Source organism: Macrosteles quadrilineatus, unplaced genomic scaffold (assembly GCF_028750875.1).
Source record: "Macrosteles quadrilineatus isolate MER2022 unplaced genomic scaffold, UCM_ALF_1.0 Scaffold_9__3_contigs__length_116548681, whole genome shotgun sequence".
NCBI lineage: Eukaryota > Metazoa > Arthropoda > Insecta > Hemiptera > Cicadellidae > Macrosteles > Macrosteles quadrilineatus.
Window position 1 is genome coordinate 18,398,258 of NW_026542602.1, and position 26,747 is coordinate 18,425,004.

The 26,747-nt window shown below is 30.1% G+C and overlaps 1 protein-coding gene across 2 annotated transcripts in view; it reads right to left on the minus strand.

The window, feature by feature from the left end:
- LOC129002188 (broad-complex core protein-like) overlaps positions 1-25,991 on the minus strand; it is an 81,503-nt gene extending 55,512 nt beyond the window's left edge. The window contains exon 1 of one of the 2 annotated variants that reach the window (XM_054429815.1): positions 25,932-25,991. The gene's annotated coding sequence lies outside the window, so the exon portion shown is untranslated. Of the gene's footprint in view, positions 1-8,540; positions 8,721-25,931 lie in introns of those variants that run through there. The other variant, XM_054429814.1, reaches the window with a different exon arrangement.
- Between the last annotated feature and the right edge of the window lie 756 nt (positions 25,992-26,747).

A 26,747-nucleotide genomic window follows, 5' to 3' on the forward strand; every position in this document is an offset into this window, starting at 1 on the left:
CGTCTCATAGTAGCTATATAAATTCGACGAACTTCGTTTCATTTCGAGCGAGGCGATGATCACAAAAGTATAACTTATAGGATAACTTATTGTAAGCTATAGTATGTTTTAAGGCACATTAACTATTATAGTATCAAATACAATGCAGAAAATATAATTTTAGACAGAAGACCACGTTCTTTGAGTAGCCTCTTCAACTACATTCACAACAGCTGGTCCATATAGTTAGTATTTTTACTTCAGTAACCGAAGTTAAAGCAGGTGACCAGATAACCCACAAAGTTACCAAGAGTTTAGCAAGAGTATTTACAATCTTTACACCCAGGCCTCTAATAGGGTCTGTTTCACACCCAGGTTCGGGTGTTTTAGAAAATAAAAAAGTTAAGTCGCCAATTGGCCAGACAATGAATGGTTGCCAGTCTGTTTGGGCAGACAGAGCGTGACCCCAGTTGGCCAAGTAAAGGTCTAATTATTAGAAGACAGTTGGTTCTCGCTCTACAGACTGTAGACTACAGCTGCTATGTACTTTGCGATGTTGCAACCGGTGCAATGACACAACCTTGGGAAGCTGTGCGAAAAATAAACCCAGGCCTCGGTCAAGTCGAAATCGAGCAAAGCACTTTTCCTACAGTTACCTACCTAACAATGTACATCTTCTCTCACTGATTTGAGAAAGCAAAGTGGCCAATTCACTCATCAGTGAAACATTGTCTCACTCTAATTACTTTGTCTCACTCACTCCAGATTTGCAACGTGAAGGCACGAAATAGTGAGCGCGTAACATGCAGACAAGGTCGTATGCGCGTGAAATACGTTGACAGCACTGGCTGTAAATCAGCTGGTCAGCTGTTGTACTGTTGTATCATTAAATGTCATATTAAAAGTTCACTTCTGTGTAAAAATATGTTATGTTTCTTTACCAATTTATTTGTTTTATGGTAACTGTAGGAAAAATATAATGTGCAACTCGAGTGCAAAGTGCTATTGCCTCACTCAAGAAACCATTCCTCACTCGCCTACGGCTCGTGAGTGAGTATTTCTCTCGAGTGAGTCAATTGCTCACTTTTCTCACTAGTTGCACAAATAACTATAGGCAACTGCGAGAAGACTTCTCATATGGTTGGGAAATCTGAATAGGTACTGTTTTTATGCATCCTTTATGTTGGCGAATTTGGAATGTGCTGATGTTAGCTAAATGTTCCTATGTTATTTAACGGTATTTTTTATTTTCTGGAAATCTATCATAATGTTATAATACTAGAGGATGAACAATAGTTTAAAAATAAATTGGTAATTAGTTACATGGGTTTTAAGTTTGATGTGTGTATATTTTACAATTTGTATTTTACTGTTTGTCTATAATACCAGGGGAGAAGTAATATTATAATTAGATAATTTTAGAAAATATATTTTTGACGCCGACATACATAGGTTTGGTTAAAATGGTTTTAAGTATGTTGAATTACACAATAATATGATAAACAACAAGCCCCTTATAGATGGACTGGACAGAACTACCTTCCAACTGTCTACAGCTGAGATCTATAAGGATGATATTTGTATAAGGGGATATGTTTAATCATTGACTTTTGTACAGTTAGTAAAATTCATTGTACATAAATTGAGATAGAAATAATAAAAATATATGAGTTATAAAAGGTTTTGATAGCTTACAGCTTTTTTCTGGGTTCTCTTTTATACTCTTTTTAATACTCTTTTAAATTATTTACTTAATATTTACTGATCGATTTACAGCAAAATAACAATTTGTACAATAATTGCAAGTATGCTACTAAAATTTATGTTAAGAATTCAAAACTTTTAATCAAAATTAAAATGCCTTAAATGTGATTTGTCAAGATAGATATTAGAAAATTAATTAAAGCTGACTGTTAACTAGAGGTTATTTGATCATAAATGTTTTCTGTAAAAGTAAATGAAAATAATTGAAATTAATAATGACGTTTTGACTGCATAGTAGTTATACAAGTCCAGAACTTTCGTAATAAATATTTGAATGGAAAAACCGATTATCGTTATTATTCTTCATCATTACCTTAAGAGCAACGCTACTTAGGTGTTTATTGTAAAGTGGATATGAGAGCAAGATGAATGTATAATATAGATTGTGTAGCATGTGCACTGCCTGAACAGCCATTTCTTTAGAAAGGACAGTTTATAAAATGTCTAATGATCAAAACTGGTGGGTTTAGTTTTGAACTTAAGAAAAAACAATACTGTTTTCAGGTTCGAAAGATGGGTGTAAAATTAGCATTATAACCACTCAACTACTTAGCTTATAAACGACCAGGTTATTATAAAAATAAACTGAGATTCAAAACGTAATTTTTACAAAATATTTCAAACTAACATTTTATATCTAAAATGGCACGACCATGTAAATATTCCACACAATAAACACCACAATATTCAAAATTATGCATTCCAATTGTGCGGTAATTTCCATACTTAATAATCCAAACAACGTTTATGCGGATGCGCACAATGGCGGCACCGTTTTGTTTCGAGGTAACATTTTATTAATAAATAAATCTCTTTTTGCCGATCACACGCGATATGTAATTCCGTCACAACAGGCCAAGTTGCTCCCCCGTCGAGTACAAAGGGTAAAATTAATCCTCACATTAATCAGCTGGCAGCCATGGCGCTGGATCGATGCTGTGTTCATTTAATAAAATATGCTACTTTAATTATGTTATAAATGCGGATAGGCTGGAGGCTCGACCTGGCGGGGGAACCGGCAAACAGCGCGCATCGCATTATGTTTGAAAAACAGCGTTTGTACATTTTTGATTTCCTTTGTCGAAGAGCGGACATGTATCTGCATGGGGTGGTACTTTTGAAGAGATTTAGGGGTGGTTTGAAAAGGAGGGTACATTTTGAAGACACTGTATTTTTGAAAGGGGATTTTGACATTTTGGAGTTGACAATATATTTTCGTAGTAACATTACATTCTGGACATAATAAAGAAAGACAGGGTTATTCCAAAACTGTTTGCGTACCTTGTATTCAATGAACCTCCTTTTTATCGTCAAATCTTGAATAATGATTCATAAATAAAAATACAGTAGTGATATACTAAAGTACAGTATATGGGTAAAGTAAGGCGTACTAAAGTGACAACTTCCTACCGTGGTATGTATAAACCACTTAAACGGCTGTCCGAACTATTGAGGGTATGCTGTACAACTTTTTGGTCAATTTTATCTTGAGTAGATTTAACGTACATTTTGAAATGTCGTTGCCATCTTGGTACAAAAGAGCTACAAAAGAATACCTTTAGTTTATTTTTTTGACGAGCATTTACAGCTATTGGTGTGAAAACACATAAGACATGGATAAAAAGAGGACACTTAGATTTTGATTACGCATAAAATACTGTCATGGTATACCAATGTACTTGCCTTTGAAAGCTGTACAAATATAACATAGCATCAACTAAATTTAACAATATCATAAAGTGAAAATAATAGGTTCTAATCAAAGGAACTTGGTATTTAGTTATCATTTGAGCAGCCTTTGAAATGTAATCGAAAAAATATACTACATCCTACGTAGCTATAGGATATCTTACTATTAAAATATTTGCTAACAATTAATGGACTTTCTTACATTTTGTAAGTTTCTTAGGGAGTTAAATGGTAGGGGTTTTATTTTAACGTTGGCACGATTGTTTATAGGTTCACTTAAAATCGTAGATTTTATGTGAATGAAATTTAAAAACTTCATTGGATATAAAATAGTATAAGAGAGGTTTTACTCTTTTATATATATTTTTTTAATCTACATAAATTTTGACATCGAAGAAAAAAAAGGTATATACTGTAGTAGAACTAAAGATTTTGCACAATGTAAGATTAATTTTCATGATTATTGAGTTGGGTTTTGGTTTTCAACAAATTAAACCATATACTCTGTCAAAACCAACAGGAACAAAATGTTTTAAGTAGAAAAAGAAGATATGCTTAGTTTGTTACGAACAATTTGATTTGTCACCATAATTTTACTACTATTAGCCTATTAGTGAATTGTATTGAAATTGTAGTGAATTGTCCTTTCAGCTTGTAGGAAACACTATACTTTATAAATGTTGTATTCATTATGTTTGGAAATTTGTTGTTTACAGATACTTATACGCCAACCCCGTACGAAGGACGGGTATTCTGCTAGTATAAATGTAAATTTGCAATTTGTATATTAGTTCTCTGCATTATTTTTTTATCAGATGCTTAGTAGTGAATAGTTATTGTACGTGCATGCACTGGAAAAGCTCAAACTTATGTATTCAGCTGGGGAATGTTTTAAGGGTTTTGATATTTGTGCACGCTTTTCAATACTCCCTATATTTATGTACGTAGCTATTAAAAAAATTAACAAAGGAAATGAAATATTACGTACAAATAATTATTGTACCTCATGGTCATTAATTGTTGTACAAACGAGGGAATAGATATTATGATATTAGAAGAAAGTTATGTCAACATATGCTGCCTAAATTTCACTTGTTTGATTATTTGAATCGCCTCTAAAGTTTGACATTATATACCATCTTTGTTTTAGAATAAGAAAACAATATTATTTTATCGTTTTAAACATAGAGGTTTTATAGATAATGATAATCCATAACAAGATAAAACATCGTATTCATTATCACACTGACGTTAAGATTCATCATTTAACTATTACAACTTTGGCTGATTTCGTTTCAGTTGTATACATTTACTTTAGTTGTGTAGCCATAGTCATAAATGTAGGTATGCGTTCTTTCTAAAGATATTTGATTGATCAAAAGTAGCAGAAATGTCTTAGTGCGAAACACAACTGCAGTTTAGACACGCCTTTTGTGAAATGTTGCCCAACCAATATACAATGGTATCACAATGGTTGATGGTATCAACAACCTCAATACCAATACCAACCTAGCCCATGTTGTATCAATAGTGGTGTCTGGTCAATGGCTGGACCCGGTGTGGCCATAATTCATCATTTCAATCCATCATAATATAGTAAAATAATAATAATAATAATATAATTTATCATTCATAATTTTAAGGATAAATCAGGTAAGAGTTTACTGTATTTTTTATTGGAAACTTTGTGGACAAAACTTATAGCCAATTAGACCGGAGGTATGAAGAAATGAATATTAACTCGGGCGGCCAATTTGTTTTATAGTACATAATCCAACGCTAAACTATACACTAAGTGTGTTAAAAGAGCCAAAATCTTTTCTAGTACGTTTTAGGGATAGCCAAAAGCTGTAAAGATCGTAAACGCCATTTACTATAGCTCAATTAGTCATTTATAAGTAGCCTTTAATGTAACCCCTCCATCTAGCACAGTATGGTTTTACTTAAAAAAAAATAATGGAAACTCCGTGTTATTTCAGAATATTCAACAACATTTCCAAATTATCTTAACATTTGTTTATATTTAATATGCAATATTTTTTTAATAAGCTACGAGTTTGTAAAATATCACTGTGTATCTATTGTAAAATCTATTGTATCTAGAATTGCTAATAATAATGCATTTTCCGAATAATGAGTTGAAAACATAAACGAAACAAATTTACTAATAAGAACTAAAAAGTTAAATATATTTTAATTAATTTAAGGTGCCTTAATTTTGAAAGTTATTTATATTGATTTAATAATGCCACCATCCCAGATCTTAAAAATAAACGCTATTGACCAAATTTGGCCCCAGATTTCTTATTTTATTTCTTTTTGTCTATTGAAATTACTACTTCCAGTTTGGTTTATGGTAACGAAAGGGTTCAAAAATGATTTTGTTAATATTTGTACTGTATGCTAATCGTAGGCCACTAGATAACTACATCAACACTATTTGAATTTGATTCTATCAATTATTTTAATTGCCGAATATAGTAGCAATTTCATACAGTACCTTACATGAAGAGTTTATTTACTGTATTTATTTATTTATTTTACGTACCAACGGACAAACTCCATTTTTAAACACCCCATGAGTAGTATTAACATGTTATTAATGACATAAATTTAATAAAAATTTAATTTTAATTTGAAAGGTCGACGTTTTAAGTTGCTGTAACTATTCTCATGAGTTTATTTTCCAAAAAATTGCTTAAAAACGTGTACTTTTAACTGATACTTAAATCTAATCCCTTTAGTTTCAATATTTAAGATAAACCTTTCTAAGGTGTGGCTCAGGTCTATTATAGCCTACTTGCAGTCTGGTTCAGACTTTTCCTCGGAAGTCAAATTAATCGGCAATTTAAAATTTAAACAATTATTTTTATTTTTATATAGTATGTGGTAGTAGATTTGTAAGCATAGAGTAGCTGAGTTAGTACATGGTTCAAGTTTTGACCCTAGGTACACTAATGTGGTTTATATAGATATGATGTCTACTACAATGTTATAAGACCATAGTTTCACATGAATCTACATACTGTAGACATTGATTAAACATTTGCCATTGCACTGGTCCTGATTTTAATTTTTGTTCCAAGATTATACATTATTATGATTTCAAATCATAAAATTTCGGATAACAATTCGGTATAGGATTACCGTTAAACTATCTTAAACCCAGAGTCTTATGTTTAGTCTTAGTTTCGAGTCTTTTTAATTAATCGGCTCTTGAAGTATTTATGGCATTAATTCTGAAGGTTCCATACACCGCACTAAGCACTTAATGCACGTATTAAATTTAAGTAAAAATAAAACTTAAAAACAAAACTAACTTTTAAGAATAACATTGTAAATTAGTTAGGGGAAGGTTTACCAACTTGAGTACATTAAGTTTAAGGTATCTTACGACTTTGAATGAATAAGAGTTTGAAAAATCCGACCAGACCCTTTTAATGAGTACAAAATATCCTTTAGTAGGGACCTTTGTATTGAAGGTCCCAATTATCAGTTGAGCTCTTGGTTGTGAAACAGTTTCTGTTTTATACATTTCCTTCCCCGAAAATCCATGGGATTGTTTTATTAAATTGACGTAACCGTTAGGTAATTTTAGCACACATCTTTCACATAGTTTACAAATTAATTAAATTATTCTCACATAAGGCACCCCATTGAATTCCGTTATAGTTTGAATACTACCAGGAATAAACAAGTTTGCAAATAAATTGCTAACTGATTTTCATCCCTTGGTTTCCTCCCTAAACTACTCCTATCATTAGTAAACTCCCTGATGCTAATAACCAACCGACTCAACCGATATTCCAGTGGGCGTTTCGACATATTCTAACAGAACCCGTAAATTACTACCCCAAGCAATCACTACTTCTCAGCGTACACCTGGAGATCTCCCACCCACCCTCGTATCTCACAGGGATGCTGTGACCACTGTACCGGTTGTCCGAGATATTCAGTTAAAACTCGACCTAGTTCTGACCAGTCGGGGGTGGATTGACTCAAAGGCCACCCGCCTTAAACGGGAACCGGTTTAAAAATTCCGGTGTGAAACAGGGTTAATAGGTTAGTCCACCCCTGCGATGTCTTTATGCGACCCTTTACCTATTTTCTCCTCGGTTGACGATTGTAAGTAGTTTCACGTGTGACCCCGCACTTGTTGCGGGTTATAGAACAGAAGGGTTCCCAGGTTAACGGCGAGGGAGTTTATAGGTCATGTTGCAAGCTTGCGATTGATTAAAGGCACTTTGAGGTTTTGTAGCTCCTTTAAATACTGCAAATTCATAAGTCGTTTTACCAGTTGCTTCAACAGCTTACCATAAGTTATATTCATTATTTTCGGGGGCTGAAAAATGCTCGGGTAAAAATTAGTATACTTAAAGGATTCAGTATACTTTGCTCAACGGCATTCATCCAAAATATATTCTCCGTTAATATATTTTTAATATTTACATAGAAAACTATAGTTCACTTAAATTTAGTTTAGCAATAGATATCAAAACATTAAGCACATCATAAATTTATATTTCTTCCTAAAACATAATTTAAATAAATAAATCACAGAGTTATTTACTTATATTATTTTTTTTATATCAGGTATTTTTATTTACTTGTGACCCACAGCATCGGTGAATTCTATTTATAATAAAGAACCTCGAACAAGTTATACCTAAAAGATTTTAATTTGGTCAATAAATAATATTTAATATAATGGTTATTGTTTAACCAATTTTTCCGTTTGAACGTTCTGAGTAATTCCTAAAGTTTAATTCCACTCACATAATAAGAATGTCCAAGTCATCAAATAAAACCTACACACATAATATTCCTGCAGAAATATGATTTATTATTTACTTTTTTCAAAATATTTTAAATTGCATTATTAATGCCTTGTTTACGTGTATTCATCAAAATCATTTACAAGAATCTTCTTAGCACTGAAAAAAGTAAATATAATTTATGTAATTGAACCGCCAACAGACTCTGTGAAAAGAGCTAATATTATTATGATCTCTTTTAGCTCGTAGTCAATATGCCATTTTACTCTAACTATTCGCTACAAATAATTTTATATATTTGCACTACAACTTCATACAGCCATGAATACTTACATTGTCTCCTTGCACACAACAACCTATCCAGTTTCCGCAACACTTGTAAATCACAAAAACATCACCGGTGAAACAATGTATCGACACATCAATTCAACTTCACAGTGTGCAATTATTGAAACCGGTTGGGCTGACGCGACTGTCTGCACTGCACAACTGTTCTGCACTACAGTGTCGCAATGCACTTCAATGGAGGTCTATTCACTGTTGTAATGTTGGTAGTACATCGGATGCACTACGACTGCGCAATTCGCGAACCCCAAGGTGATCCGGCTCGAAGGACCAGGAAATACCTAACCCCCCTCTCTAAGTGCGCGTACTGCATCTTGTCTTTTTAGAAATAAACCTCGGCCTACTTATCGAGTTGCATACTGCATCCTGGCATCCAGCAGATGTTGAGTTCTCCGAACAGAAGAAACGTCTTTCTGGAAATTCTACATGGTGACGTCACAAGATTTAATACCACCAACCCCTATGATGTCACGCTTTTGATCATGTGTCACCTACTAGTTTATCTTAGAAATTCTATTGTGTACCTTTTTAAATTTGGAAATTTAGTGACCGTGAATAGGGTGGTGGTTCAGTTTCTTTTCGGTGGGTATAAATAGGTCGTTTTCCATAACGAGTTCAGCAATAGTTGTTGAGCAGTGAAATAAGATTTATATTTATACTGGGTACCGGTGAACTATTACACTTCTAAAACAATTAAGTCTTATTTAATAGCTAAGCAAATAATTCATAATATTATAAAAATAATTATGAATAATGTATATCAAATTGCATACGACTTTTATTAGGCACAAATCAAAATATAGTTGTAGGAAAACTACTTTTTCGAAAAATAAGTTGTCACATTATGGTCATTTGAAAGTCTGCGTTTCTCTCATAAATAAATTTTTACTGCATAAGAAGATCGTCTGCTGTTGAAGAACTATTAAGAAACAGGGTACAATGTTGTTACAGAAACAACCTATACCTTATATGTTGCAATAAAATATGTAACGGTTTGGAAGACACAGAGCAAGTAAGTACAAGACAAGAACACAGTTTACAGTTGCATTAACTAATGTTTATATAGTGTGCATTTTAACACACAAACCTTTTTACATAGAACCGTATTTTCATTTCCAATTGATTTGCTTGTATAAAATTTAAAAAGAGTTTATAACCTAACAGATTTAATTTGGTAAATATCCACATACATAACTAAACCTCTAACTTATTTTTGGTGCCAATAGAATAATGAAGATATTTTGGAATAAGGAGGAAGTTTGGTATTGTTCCTCGGTCACTAAATACACGGTAAATTAAGATATGTATTTGTAAATAATTTATACTGGTCTTCACTGCAGGCTATAATTGAAAATTTTAAGAGGAAATTTTTCTTTCCGAAGAGTTTAATCTATTAGTAGTTGAATACGAACTTAAATATATTTATTTTCTGTGTACACGTCTGTGCATATATTTTCCGTTCTTAGAATATTTCATTCTTGAGAGTTCAGTTATATGACAATCTATTTAAACGCTTTCCTCACATGATTAATATTATAAAAATGATGCTTGGTTATACTGTAGTTTCTTTTTACCAACAAGATTCTAAGTAATATCAGTGAAAAAATCTCTAATTTATTTTATTTTGGTCAGGTTGTTTATACAGTATAACCATAACGTAAATCGTAAATTCTATTAAATTATAGACCTATTGCCACATCTATAAATCTACTATATGGACGATTTTTAGTTTCAATCATAGTAAAATTACAATGCGTAATCAAGATGTATTCTGTTAATTATGAAATAATGGTAAGTACAACTAAAATGTAAAACATGTTTTTGACAATCGTATTAATCTAATAATACCGTAGACCATTATTGTGGTTACTTCAGCAATGTTTAATTCAATTAAAATACTCGTAAATATTGACTGTGTGACATACTTTCTAAACAAATAATTCAAATATAATAAGATTTCTTAGTAACAGTATTTTATCACCAATCAATATTTACTTTTGGAACTCTTACCTCAGAACTTTGAAAGCCCACAGGCCAACGGAGTTCTACGTCAATATCGAAGCGAGAATAGTTTTATACAAATCCTACATTTAATTTGTGTTTAATTCTAGCCTAGTCGGTTAAGTAGTTTTTGTGTTTACCATACAAACACACAGACACATCTTCTGAATAAAATGATAGATTGTTAGTATTAAAGTGACATGGTGTTGGTGGAAAATTGCATATAAAGCTGAAGACTACGAAAGTTAATCGACGTCAAATATATTCTACATAATAATGTGGTTTTTCAATTTGAATTGCTTAAAGATACACTACTCAGTAAATTATCTTTTACTGTAACAAACACTGCTATAGTAATGTAAATTCAATGTAAATATTTTGTTACAGTTAGTTTCTCTAAGTGATAAATTTGAGCTAATTATTATCTATTTGAAACACTGAATCTTTAATTTAAACTTCGAAAAGCCAACTGTGTAAATTATTATTATACATAAATGGCCTAACATACAATAAAACCCGGTCTATGTCATGAATTAGTAGAAACTAGTAAACTTTAGGTTGGGATAAATCCGATACATAAACAATATTCAACGGGTGGTTTAAATTGTTAAAACTAGCCTACTACTTTTCTTTACAATCTTTTAACATCGTTTAAAAAAAGGAACAAGCAATGCTAAAAAGACACTTACGAATTACCTATTCGAATTTAAATTTGGGTAGGAATCATTACAAAATTAACGATGAATAACATGATAGGCTTTTACATTAAACACCCCTAGTATGGATCTATAATAGCAATGATATTTATATTTGTCTTACGCCAAGTAGCGATTAAAGATAGGTGCTAATATATCATAAAACATTCGTACAAATGAGAAAAAATTAACAGGTTAGAATATTAAATTTAAGATAAGTTGTAAAATGTATTGTAAAACACGATCTTTATTTAGTTCAACAATGTGAAATGATTCCATTATTTACTATGATTATTTGATTTTTCTTATTTAGGCTTACTGTTATTTTATATATGTTTTTATAAATGAGTAAAAATGAAAATAACCAGGCACATATAGTAATAATATTCTTGCAAAAGAAAATCAATCGTAATATTTTTGTTTGATTTTTACCCAAACATATGAAAAATTGTTTTTCTAACACAATGCACTTGGACTTATTCCCATTAGTTTATTACCATTATGGGTTAATATCTAGTTTGTCTTTGCATGTTTATAAAATATATTTTGCCAGTTATTATTATTTTTTGTAATTTAATCATAATTTAATTAACTTTTTCGGTCAATATGCATTAGTAAACATTATAAAAAAACTATATACCCAAAAAATTGTATTTTGTACTTATAAATGATTCAGAGATATAAATGATGGATTAAATGATAGTATAATGTAATTGTAAAAAATTTAAAATGCTTTTAACATGTATATTTACAAAAGTATAGTACAGTTTGGTGTGTGGGTTATTAGTGATACTGTACTAATTATTAATTTTACTATTTGAAAAATAATTTAGCACTCTTTTTAATTTTTTAATTTGTAAAAAAATGACAACAATAAAACATATGCTACTGGTACAAGTTTCAGATTTTTAATTTTGTCTGACAAGGCAAGCCATATGTAATTAAATGCAATTAAATATATACATCAGTTGAAAATCTATGGAAATAAGTGAAAGAAGTAAAAGTTACATATTGTACTTCGTCACTTTCGCAAATTGCATGCAATGCGCAAATTGTATGCGTATGTTTGGGATTTCCTGTGAACTATGATTGCAACTTGTTTTTAGTACTTTAATACAACGTAGCCTAATTATTATTAGCAAAGTTAACTTTTCAGGCTTACACCAATTACAAAATTACAATAAACACCAACTTTTTAACACTTCATTATGAATTTTTACATTATAGCAAATTTAAAACTTAACACTTGGTAGTTTTTCTTACACTCGAACCTTTTTGCTCACAGTTAGGTAACATTTCAATTTACGAAAGTGTTATTTGAATTTATTTATGCTCTGTTTTTGACAATTCAAAATATTAACCCCGCGAGTATAATTATTAATTTACATATGATTCGCCGTGTATAATTTGTGCCTAATTTCATCCATCGTTTGATTGGGGTTCTGAAAATTGTATTAATAAAAAATACGCACCCCTACCCCCTCCCCCACGCTGCGTTCAAAATGGCCGCGCATTGTCGACTGTCCGCGACAGTGGCTTTTGAAGTTTTAACTAAGCTTTTAATAATGTCAACAGCACAGGAAGAATTTCCTTCGGTACTTTTGTGATCTGTCAAATTCCCGCACTCGGGGGCAAATAATCCCTTATTCCATGTTTGCATAATTTATTCCCGAAAACCAAATGTATTAACTAAAATAATACCATTTCATTCTAGGCAAGGGAGTTATAGCTATGATTTATCTATTATTTTGTAAATTGGTTAAATATAACAAAATAAGGTTGGAGTTTGCATTAAATAATACTGTTTGAATCAAAATTGATCTCCATAATTATAGTTTATCGATACCAAATTCAGTGTCCATAATGAGATGAACGATGAAAGAGTAAATACAATTTTTTCTTTTAATAAACAACGTGTTTAATAACTTGCAGTGCAGCAACAATGTATTGCAGTGCAGAGTTTCGCCAATGTTTATGTAAAAAATTAGGTTTAGAATGTTTTGTTACTGTACGGCTAAAACAGTTTGCTTTATATTCGTTTAGAGTATGCTACAGTTACTCTAATTAAAACAGTGTTTACAAATCCTCGCACGTTTTTGGTATAGCTACCAACTGCATTCGATAAATTATGGTAGTAGCAGTGAACCCTTATACTTCTTTGTTGAATTGAAATATATTTTCGTTCACTAGTCGTTTGTCTGTTTTGTGTAAGTTCTCAAAGTTTCAATGCCAATAATTTAAAACTACACAGCTCTTAAAACTTTATTAAATCTTAGGAAAAAGAAGACTTATTTACATAATCCAATGCAAAGAATGTTCATAGATCTACAAAAGTTATACCTTTATCACTATGTTTTTATATCATGTTTTGGATCATAAACCACACACAATATTAATGCTAAAAATCGATTAACCATTTTCGCAGTGTGATATTTAATGTGATGAAATTGGTTAAAAATCGTTATTACAGGTCAGATTACAAATATAGTTTATTTATTTACTAGATTATAAAATAATATATTTACTCCACTACGGATAAGGTAAGAACATTGTGTATTACATTTGTATGTCTCTATTTTTGAGTGTTCGCTCTGGTATACTGTGTGCAGATAAAAATAATCACACACAAACGAACAAAAATAAAGTTCCACACAAACTGAGTTAAATAATTATTGTTTTCCGTTACACGATTTCCGGTTGAAAACTATGAAAACATTGAATTGGTAGGAAAAAACGATGGTTTAGGAAAGTTTTAATTGGCATAGTTTGCATTCAAACGATTTTGGGATGCCATAGCTTGAGGTTTGCTGTTCACAAATATTTTTTAAACTCAATAAAAGAGACATTTTCATACTTTTTCTAAAATTGTTTAGGTTATATTACAATAATCAAAGCAAAACTAGTTGTAGTATGATACTTGTGTTTATATACATTGCGAATCAAAAGATCTAAATTACAATTGAAAATGTATTTTGTATTATGTGTTACGTATTTTTTTTTACTTTTATGATACAGTAGTTTTATTATAATAAAAAAGTTTAAAAAATCATAATTAAGTTTTTTATTTTATTTTTAGAAAATTAAATCTATGGCTCGTCAATTTTTATTTAACATAGTCTATACTTGCCGAATAGTATTACCACGTTAGTGCTATTGAGTATTATAGCTTGTATGTGCTTATTAATTTTACACACGTAATTGAACGTAATAACATAGCTAACAGATGGGGAAATGGTTAATATGAAGTACTATTATCATACATTATGCCTACTCTCATTATTTTATTTTGACATATTTCTCCAAGAATAAAAAAAACTAAAAAAATGCAATAATTAACTAATTTTTCGACAACGAGAATGTTCAACAATAACAATTTAAGGCCAAATCTTTCTTTCGGTTAGATAACAACGTTGCGATAATATTCTTACACTTAACTAATAATCGTAGTAAAAATGTCAGCTTTTACAAATATAAATACATTTTTTAAAGATTTAGATAGGTACTGTGAGCTTTCTAAATTTAAAACACCAAATACAAGCTCTTCCAGATATTTTGGGCTGCGCACTGTAACGAAATATTGGCAAATTAAAGACAATCCTCCATCCTTAAGAAGGGACGAAGGATTGTCTTTAATTTGTCAATATTTCGTTAAACCATTATCTAAATTAAATCAGTTGTTCTTTTGGAACAATCCGAAAGAACAACTGATTTAATTGAACCTACAACCATAGACAAATAGAAATAATACTACAACTGTTGATCTTGAATAGAGCAAGTCAGTACACTTCACACCCCATAAAAAAGTAGTCATTTGTGTAAAGAGTGTCCTATTAGTAACGTGCATAGTTTGTGGTGTAAACTATATGTTTATTTTAGTGGTATAAACACATTACTTATAATTAGCTTGTTTTATAATTGAAATAGTTTTGTAATGAGTAGAATGAAAAAACCAATAGTAAACAAATGAATCGTCTGCATGAACCGGTCAGGACTCACTTTAAATTAGCAATAACTTCCTATAAGGCTAATACATTTGTTTGAATATGCCCCATCTAAACTCAAGCTCAAATAATCAATTTCTTAAACACTTCAATCGCCTCCTTCCTCACACCCCCTCTAAACATAACTGTTCCAGCAATAACAAACAAACGTCGCCTAACTGGAGGTGTTTTCTTTGCTGGAGGTCAGTCCGGCTAGACTGTTGACTGTTGCAGTTTTAGTGGTTGCTTTCCCAGACGTTTCGGCCGGTTGTCCGGTAGACTGGAAGATTTGGAACTACCAAACCTATCATCAGCTGATGATAGCAGACACGACTTCGGTTGCAAATCGAAAACGAAAACCGCGTAGGAACCGTTAAACTACGGCGGAGCTCCTGGCCAACTGCGCGGTGCGCGGGCGATCGGAAGGTTTCTGAATTCGGCAGAAGTTAAAATAGCAAAACCAATATGCTATGAGTTAAAAATATTAAACATTTTAACTTTCAAGTAAGGTAACTGCAGTGCAATGTTCAATGAAACCCAGACTACGCCAGTTATTATGTTTGACAAAAAACCCTTTTTTAATAATTCTAGTTCTTTTGGTTTAGCAATAAGTAAAAATGGTATTTTTATAATTGAACGATTCTACAGAAAAAAAAACAAAAATTAAACGTTTATGACTACAAACATTATAGAAAATCAGTTTAGGTCTTTTTGGTAATTGTATTAAAATGTTACACAAGGATATTTCAGTTCTTTCAATTGCTAGAAAACTAATGCTAATGTTTCAAAGTTTTGTGAAGGTAATCAAAACAAAGTTATACATTTTATATAACAGATTTCATACCTGATGAACACAAACCCTATTGAAGGTTTAGCCCAGTTGCCTGGCATTGCAGTAAAACCTATAGAGGTTCCTCCTTCCTTATTATTGATTAGCTCTAATATTTCTGAATTTATAATAAAACTAATCGAACAAATGAATGTGATAATACTATTCAATAGACCAATAGACTTGGTCAATATTGTAGGCAACTTTTCAAAATACAGTTTTTCCGTTGACGGGAAAGCAACAAATCGTTGACTGATTCCAATAATCTGAAGTTAGACAAGAGTAAGAATCGGGTTTTCCGACGTTTTGAAATGAGTCTAATAAAGAAGTATATATTTAACAAATCTTATGAACGCAAGCCTTTATAATAGTTTGTGTTGGTAGTGCTTTTCTTAGTGTTACACCTTTTTTTCTTTGATGAAAAATCATTCATTGAATTTTTCACACTTTAAAAATTCAATAGATGCTTGAATAGCATCGACGTAAATAAGTCTAGATGGGCAGATTAATATCAAAATATTGTGAATATAGAGTTTTGTATAGAGTAAAATAAGCATTTTTGGACACACAGTAAAATGTCTTTTAAGGTTACACAAGTTCTTTCAATAGGCTGAAAAAATAATTCTATAAGTAATTTTTTGTACCTGGGTTTTTACGACGCCAAAACAGCAAAGATGCTACGAAAGAGACTTAATAAACAAACAAACAAACTTAAAACCAGTTTCTGTAGTTGTTTAATTGGAGTAAAATCATGAAAGGTGAAGCCAGTATTTGTCTTTTCATATTGCATCTTTCTTTGTAAAAACCTGAGGCCTAGACCACATTATATGGATTAAAAGTAAGTGGTGGAATTCCAATTGGAGATATAACTAAGGAAAGCTTAAGAATAAAAATGAGCGACTTTATGATACCTGTAATTTATGAAATCGTTGGTTGAAAAGTTTTATAGATTAAAATTGTTCTTATTTAATCAGGAAATAAGGATATCTTAATCCAATGGCAAAGGCAGTGTTCTTATAGACCACTCTAATAAAACTCTGTAGGTAGCATTGTTAACATTTAGCTATGCGTGTAACTTGTTACAACTATGACAATACTGTTTCGACGAAATAAATAGTTTTATCGTAGAATCAATATAGGTATTATAGTTTCTAAAGTTTTCTTTCATTGCAAGGAGTAAATTACATATTCTAAAGTCGCAACCCAGTATATTCTACCTATACCATTTAAATAAATAAAAGAGCAGAAAGTCTGAATAAAAATGTATACACCAGTTTTCTTTCTTTCAAACCTTAAGTTTATAATTGAACTTTAGCATCACATACATGTTAATTTATCCTTAAATTATTCGTAATCTAATATAAGTTTTTTGTTAAAACTATTATTGTTTTGTTGATAGTGATTATACCAAAATAGTATCATGAAACGTACAAAATATCGAAAACAAATCATGATCACAATTTTAATACATGTTGCTGCTCTACTACTTGGAAAGTTACAAACTGAAAGTATATGGAAATAAGGCTAAAACTGAAGTACAGGTTAATTTAAGCCGATTTAAAAATATAATACTGGTTATAGTCCCTTAAAAACTCACACAAAATTATTAGTACGAATTTAAAAATACCAATCCCTCTCGTTTGTATTTCTTTTTATACAAGTGTACAATAAAGTGCAACTCTACCTCAGTATATAATGTTAAACCCGTAATTCCCAATATAAAGTTCAATATTTCAAACCTTAATAAAAAAACTAATTAAACTTATAATTATGAAACTTGAATACTAATTTAATACCAAGTGTCATTTAAGCTAAGGTGAACCGTCAACGGAAACTTGCAACAATGTTTTACAAACGATGAATATTTATTTTTGTTTTGAATAAATTCATGAATAAAACTCGATCTTAGCGGCAACGGCCTGCGAGACATCATACAAGATCTTGATAGTAAAGCGAAAATGAACCTTGTAACGTCTCACTTAACATTTCATTAATTTTAATATGGTTATACAGAACATAGCTATGTGGTTAAATTTATCTTACTTTAGTATTTTATTTTGAAAATGAAAATATTGAGAACATGTATGAGTTACCAATGAAAGTAAATATGTAAAGTTCACAATCAGTGCCAAAAAGTGTAAATTAAGTTAAGGTTATGTACATTATGGATATTTTACCAAACACATACAATTTAAATGCATTTTAACATTGGGAAAATTCTATTTAAAAATCAAATTTAATTTAAAAAATCTACAACTTTTTATATACTAAAATAAAACCTCCGATAGCAATCAATTAATATTTTATACTATGGGCATCAGTAGATAAAATTAATTGTTTACAAAATTGTACAAAGATTTTGAATTATTAATAGTTTTTAATAGTAGTTCAGTATTTTTTAAGAATGTATATTTGGTTACAAACACAAATTAAACTAACCACAGAGAAAAAAACATATATCTATAGAAAAACTATATAAATAAGTAGTTGTAGTACAATAAGTGGTCCTGTTATTGAATTATAAATGCAGATTTTACTAAATGCACATTTATTTGCTCAAATATTTTACTACTCTAACCTATTCCCTTAGATTTGTATAAAATAAATACACAATTGTTTCCTGATTTCTATGTACAAATTGTTGTCTGATTGTTTATCAAACATTTCTTGTATAGAGAAAATTTTGTACATAATGGTAATTAAGTGCAGATTGTAATAAATTTGTTTTACACAACTAAATCATAATTATCTATTGAAAATTGTTTCGCAAAAAAAAGCTTTGCCTACTAAAACACTGCATTAAAATGTTTTTCTTATAATATCAAATACTAACTCAAACAGTTTTATACATGTTTTTCGTTTATTTACACGATTCTAGAACATATATTTACAGTATTCAGAACATATCTAATTAAGTTATCTTAAACCAATACATTAGCTACGCAAAAAAGTTAAAGAAAGAAACTCAACTTGTCCTTAGATTGGTTGTACCGGTAATAAACCTACACGAAAACTTTTATCATTTAACAATCGAAAGAAATTTCTCTTTCTCCAAGACGGTCGTGTAGCTTATGATATCCACTTAGAAAATTTGGTTAACTTGATACTTGGTTACTCGAGCTTTGATCAATGATGCTTGTGCGTAGTTAAATATACTTAATACGTTTTGAGGGAGTTTTTTACATTTATAATACATATTTTTCGTATCTAGTGACTACGGATTTGTACATAACGAAAATCCTATTTAATTAGTATGCAAAGTCTGTGTATTTACATAAAAACATAGCTTTACAAAATCGAGCAACTTTGTTTTGAAGACTTAAAAAAATAGTTTCAAAATCCCATTAAACACATTATTACATTGAAATAAAATATTATTAGATAATTTCTAATCGGTTACACCCTAAAAACGATAAACCATCAAATCAAACATTAACTTTTCAAGAAAAAACCACTCACGGGCAATTATTTAACATTATAGAATCTAGATGACCACATAAAATACATTTCTTACTTACAACTGAAGGCAAACTACCCTGTGATGTGGAATTCCTCGATTCTCTTACGACCCTAACAGCAGGGTCAAGACGCCTACGAAGCACAGGTCATGCCAGGAAGTGGTGTTGGAAGGGTTAAGGCTAAGGGTTAGGGGTTGTGTCGGGGTCGTTGGGGTTCTAAGGTCGTTGGATCTGAAACGCGATCACTATAAGGGGTTAAAATCTGGTCTAATCAATGTACAGTGTGTACCTGTCGGAGAAGTGTGGGAAGTAGAAGTTTCGAACTGGTTGTTTTCTGAGCAGGGTGGAATTATAATTATAAAACAGCAAATGTGAAAGAACAGGAATAGGCTTGAATATCAGTTTTGCAAAAATATCACCAAATTTATTATAACTGTAAGGCTTAGTTTGTTCTCAAACACACAAAATATAGATTCTCAATGTATACACATTGAAATATAATCGGCCTGGTTGTCTACCGAGGCAAAGTAGAATTTTTAAAACACCAATAATTGTAAAAGAACAACGATATGTAATTCTAAGTTCTGTAGTTTTTTTCATACATCTAGTTACATTTTTAAAGATAAAAGCTTATGCTTTATCACACTCAAAGTTCTGTATAAGTTTGATACAGGTTTGATATTAAACAAACTCTTAAATACACTTTTGAAGTGTTTTACGATGGCAGAGCAGAATTATAATTACAAAACGCTAAAAAAGTGCAGGAATAGGTGATCCTAAACATTACTTTTTATAGTTTTGTTAAATTTGTAATGTTAAGATGTTATCCTTAATCCCACACTAAAAAGTATGAAATCTCTAAACCTTTAAAACACATTTGAACTGTTTACTTTCATTAGAAGGGTGAATTTTTTATATAAATATATATTTACCACTATAATAGATATTTTATTAAAGGATAACTCCGTCGGATTTGTGTGGAGGCTTATCTTCTGGTGTTATTTCAAAACAGTATTTCTTAAATAGCAAAAAGTACCAAACAATTAAAAAAATGCATAGTCGTCCTAAGGACATGCATCACATTCATCTAGATGAAAAACACACATAAACGGGTTTTAGATTTTATGATAGTATGGGAAGTTTATTTGCAGTTTGCAAAGTCGATGATTTACTCTAGAATTATGATTCCACATCGACATTTGTCATAAGTAAATAAATTATTTTTCCACATGCTGCTGTATAAGTAGGCTTCTAAAGTAGACAAGAGTAGTTTATGCTTGACATTACTTTTATATTATAATATGAGATACCAAACTATGATAATATGAGTGGACGAAACTATGATGTATTCGTCTAAGAATGCTTGATGGATTTTTGTTAAGATTGATTGTTTTTTAAATTGAATTATTGAATAATTGAATTATTGAATTGTTTAAATTGATTATTTTTGTTATATATCAACTGAATACGTATAATTCAGAAAGAAAAGTAAAATCTTTTTTCATCATTGTATTAATTATCTAGGATCCAGTAAACTATTTACTGTTGAACTCTTTTGTGTTGTTTGTATAAACATTCTTAAAACTTTAATAATTTTGATTTTCAAATACAGAAAATTAAAACGCATAAAAACTCAAACGCTATAGAATACACAATTAATTGACTATTAATAAAATAATAAAAGGACTTAACTTAAATACAACCAAAGAAGAAAACTGGTTGTTCTCGTTATTTTGTTCACAAAAGTATTAGAAAATCTAGAAATTTGATGAACATTACAAAAGAAAATATAGCATTATAAGTTATCGTAGAAGGTTTACATAGGTTGGATTATTGTTGTATAATTTCAAACAAAACAAAAAATAGGCATATGGATGTTTTCTACTTGCGAAACTGTGACAAAGCTTAAGGAGAATATTACCTTATAAAACCTTACGCAAGATAAAGTCAGTTTTGAGATTTTTGTCCAAGAATGATAAAATGTAAGATAAATAAGAACTATTGATAGTTTATGTATCTTTTTTATTTGTGTGCCTCTACGCCAGTGGAATTTTTTACTTTTTGAAAGGGTACGGTCCCAAAACCCTGGTATTGTTTATATTTGTTGATAGACTGATAATGTGTAAACACATTAAGTTTTCGATAATACGTCCTTTGTACACATGGCCTACCATCCAACTATAGTGAAACTTTAAGAAATTGTTCTATTTTTAATGGAAAGGATTGCACATTTGCAAAAAGAAACACTTAACACTCTACAACTACAATATTATGTTTAGCTTATGAGCATTATTTTATTTATTGGTTTCTATAGACACAGTAATAAACTTGCATTGATATACTATCATTTACATTTGCTGGATTTGTATTTCAAATTATTAACTAATCTTTTTGTCCTCCTACACAGTCAATCTGTTGTTAAACAAATACAGTTATATAAAAAAAAATAAAACAATTGGAGCTTGTGATCAATGTTGGAGTAGTACAACTTATTCTACAACTGCTTTTAAGAAACACAATATTATCTTCTGCGTTTTGTTCTGTTGAAAAGCACTTGTAAAACCTCAAGGACAGCTTACTTAAATTCTTTTAATTCTTTTACACTCAGTTTAAGCTTCATCTTAATATTCTATCTTATTTTACTTTTATAATATATTGATTGAATTTTTGTAAACCGTTAATAATTGCAACGTCAATCGACGCTAAAACGTAAAATCCACTTCGAAAAAAATATATTATTTACAGTCTACATATTAGGGAAGCTTATAATATATGATGTGGAGAGACTTAACGTTAAAAGTGAAATTCGAATCATAAAATATTTGTTGCAAGAGTACCCCGTACCCTTGACAACCGTGGAAATAGGTCCTTTTGCGCAGTCGCGGGTGACGAAATAGGGCGGCCATTTTGAATTTTGGGGCTCCATTCTACCGGCGATGGTTTTGCGCCGAAGTTTGGAATGGATTTTGGGAAAGCCTGATTTAGCTAATCAATAATTAACATAGACACTATAATGTAAGTCGGGTGCCAAATAAGTGCAGATGTTTGTGTAATTTCATGTCAATATTTGTAAATACATATTAAAGTAAATTATATTACTTTAGTTTCTGTAGAGCGTAACGTAATAGGCTAGGTCCAATAAATCGAGAATTATAATTTCCGGAATGAGTTTAATGCACGATTATTAGAATAACCTTTCTAAAATATTGTGTCAAATTGATATAGCATACAACAAGTGCAAAAAAATTGTTACAATTTTGATGGATCATTTTAAAATCGTTTTGCTCTGGTAAAATGTGACTACAATGTTTCAGAAAATATGTTATAGGGACAATTGCCTACGTGTGTTAACTAAGTTTAATCCCTTTCCTGCGAAACCTACAGTATAAATCTTTCCAGTTACGCAAAAAGGAAAACGAACAGGCCCGCCTGTCTTGCAAAAAATTAATTTGGCGAAGAATTGAATGCTAAGTTATTCATGTGTTTAGTTTAATCAGTCCGCCAAATCTATAAAGTTTTTCTAAGTCCAATTAGTTACCTTGTTTTCGTTAACCGGCTTAGTATCCATTTACAAATTCTCTAAATAATAAAATGAAGTAATAAAGTAATAAGTAAATAAAGTTGAAATGATTAATTGTCTAGCCTACTTGAATACGTTATAGTTAAGTGTTTATTATAATTTGAACAAAAAAACACTAACGTAGGGTAAAGTACTATAAACTATTAACATTATTTTAATAGATGTGAATATATAATTCAAGTAAATTAATGTATTGTATGTGTACTTGTATATAAATGTAAACACTGTGACATTTCAAATTAAATAAACATACTATACAAAATATTGGTAGCCTAGTAAATAATAATAAATATTTTTGGAAAACTAAACTTTAATATGTAATAAATATGCGAATAAAAGTAGGATTTTTACAGTAAATATTTGTGATATAAACACAATTTACGCACATCTCAAAACTAAAAGTGACAACTACTACAATAAAAATATATTTTTTTAAACGCAAAATTTAATTTCAGAACATAAAATATCCAAAATTATACGTTAAAGCAGCCTGAGTGGACTTCCATCTCTCATGTTAAGTAATAGTCACTTAGATAAAAAAAAAAACTGATAAAGTTTGCCGTCCAAAAATCCCATTTTATTTATATGCACTTTATCTTTCCTAACTGAAATGGCAATTTATTTTCACCTACGTCTTTAACATTCCGATCACCTAACATAATGGGGAAATGCATAGAGAAATAGTACTTAAATAGTTGCACGCTGTACGTGCGGCTCATTTAAATGTATTTTATTTTTATTAAAAAAACCGACTAAAGATCGTCTATTTGTACGACGTCGATTTCAGTTTCGAAAGCTAATGTTAATAATATAAATAACGAAATAAGTTAAAGTATTATAACTCGCACTAAGTTGCCGATTAAAGGCTTTAAGTACAGATTGAGCTAGTTGGTTCTTAATAACTGAACTAAGAACTTATTGGTGTTTCTTTCTTGCAGCCAATAATGTGTTACGTATAGTTGTTATAAATAATGAATAAGTATAGTATGGTGTATAGTAGAGTAAGGAATAAAACTATACATTGTAGGCCTACTGCAGATGACTTGTGTTTTTTAAGTATCTTTATTATTACCTATTGTTTTTCAAACTATTTTGACTAATATGAAAGTAGTAACGATGATTTACAGTCTAATTAAAATCTTAATAGAGAATAGCAGTGGTGTCCATGTAAACATTTTACTTTTTTCACTTAAACTGCAAAACAATTTATTGGCAAGCCCATAAACACTTTGGAAAATCAGACATGGGTTGCCATTTAAAAATACGAAGTCAATATTTGTAATGACTATATTTATACTCAAGAGTAAGTGATTAACAGTATTTTTAGCCAGTCCTAGGAATTGAATGATAATGATTTTTTACATGTTTACAACGGTTTTCCCATTGAAAAACTATACGAATCATAGAATATAAACGGAAAAATTTTAATATGAAATATCAATAAAAATTACACAGATAAACATTTAGTTCTCAATAAATAAATTAAAAATGACTCTGAATTACATCTAAAAGTAATCCCGGTCAAGCAAAGACGTATTAAATTCTTTCCGCTCATTACGTAGAAATGTATACTGAAATTAAAGGGGTTTATACAAATATGCATGATGCTTTTAACTTAGGTGCAGCGTAATAAGTAAGCTCTATTTTAAATTAAAAGAAAAGGTAATGAAATTTATGTAGTTTAGGACTTTCAACTAGTATAAACCAAAATGTAAGTGGATGAAAACATGCGGTAAACATAAAGGTTTTTTTTACAAAAAACATCTTATGAATTATAACATATTTTGTAAAGTAAAATGTGTCTTAAACATGACTCCACTGTGTTATTACATTTAACTAGTGGAACTAATTTTATGGTGTGGACTAGTTTACAATTATTTTATTGTGTTTTTCCTTACGAATATAATAAGTAACCAGTGAATACATCATAGAACTTTAAAATATGTAATGACTAGAAACCGTCGAACTTTTATGTTGTTTTACTGAGTTTTATTATTTTTCTACTTTCCAATATACATTGTTTTAATTTAAGCCAAGCTTTTTTTTAGATATTTAGAATTTCTAGGGTTTTAAGAGAAAATATAGTTATAAATCATAAGTAGAAAGAATACTTACAGAACAAAAAACGTACAATAAACTGTATCATTGATTTAAGTTTCAGTAAGTTGATGGTAAAGAGATGATAGAGGTAAAATCTATAATACTGCGGTACGTTACCTTATAACAAAATTTTTTCATCTAATATCCTTACAGCTTTAGGATTATCTTTAACCACAAAGTTGTAATTTCTTCATGTAAACGGTCTCCGCTAGCCTATAGTTCAAATACCGATACAATAGTTCATTGAACGTTTTGTTAGTTAGTAGTTTTGCCAAGTTTGATTTTTGTTGGGCAAATGTTAGTAGTCTTTGATTACCTTTCAATATTATTCTTTTGGATAAGTTTCCTTATAAATTAGTTTTATGTAATGTAAAGAATAAGTGACGTACATCCGGGCAACATCTATATTTATGAATCTTCATTGAATGTCCAGACATTGTTGAAATAAAGTCAAAACTGTAATTGTATTTTTACCAAAACATTACTTTCAATATTTTATGAAAGATTTAAAAGCATTAAATTGTCAACTCTAATGTGAAGAGACAGTTGATATTCAAGCTGCCATTACCTATGGACCAATGCTTATAAATGATTGTCTTATACTTGCTTCAGCGAATGCTAACAACACTGTTAATAGAACTTAATAATTTCTAAACATTTTGCTTGCCATTCCTTGAAAATGTTTGAATGAAAAATAATTAAAGAAAACATTACTCAATAAGTTAAAAATACTCACGGGATTCAAGTGGAAGTGCTGGTTCTTGGTTCGGAGCCCGAAATTTGTTCCCAACGGCCCAGCGGGCTGTAAAAAAAACAGAAGATTACACAATGTTCTAATTTGTAAACATATTATAACTAAACAAGAATAAGTAATAATCCTGTTAAGATTTGTAAAGAATTGTAAGTAGTTAGCAGTAGTATTAAGTGTTGGAATTGTTAAATACGGTAGGAGTGAATCAAGAAAGTATGTATTCGTACCGCCATGTGGGATACTTAAGTTTATTTTTCAAACGTAGGTAATGTTTGTTATCTTTTATAAGATAAATTCATTTGTTGAATTAGAAAATAATCATAATAGTATTGTGCATTACAATATTTTGTTATGTGGAAGAATTGACAATAAGGTTTACATCTCGTGGTGTTTAATTATATTATTTTAGGATTTATATTATGAACTTCAATTAAGCAAACAATCATAAACCTGTTTCTATATATGTATTTTTTTAAGGGAACAAAATTAATGTTTTACGCTTTATCAAAACCCCATAGCTACATAAAAAAGTGTAAGTTAACTTATTTTTTAAATATAAAGGGTTGATCTCATTAAATCAAATAAATCTTTAAGTTAAAATTTGTGTAAACCGCCGTGGCAGTTATTTAATTGTTTATTTGAAGATAGTAAGAACGTTAAGCTAACTAGGCCTACGTTAGTTTATCTAATTTAGTCTACTTTCATAAAATATTAAATTTTAAAAACTTAAATCAGTGTTAATTGTACAAAAAGTAACACAGATACATAGAAGTTAATCTTCATTCGAATTTATTTACACTG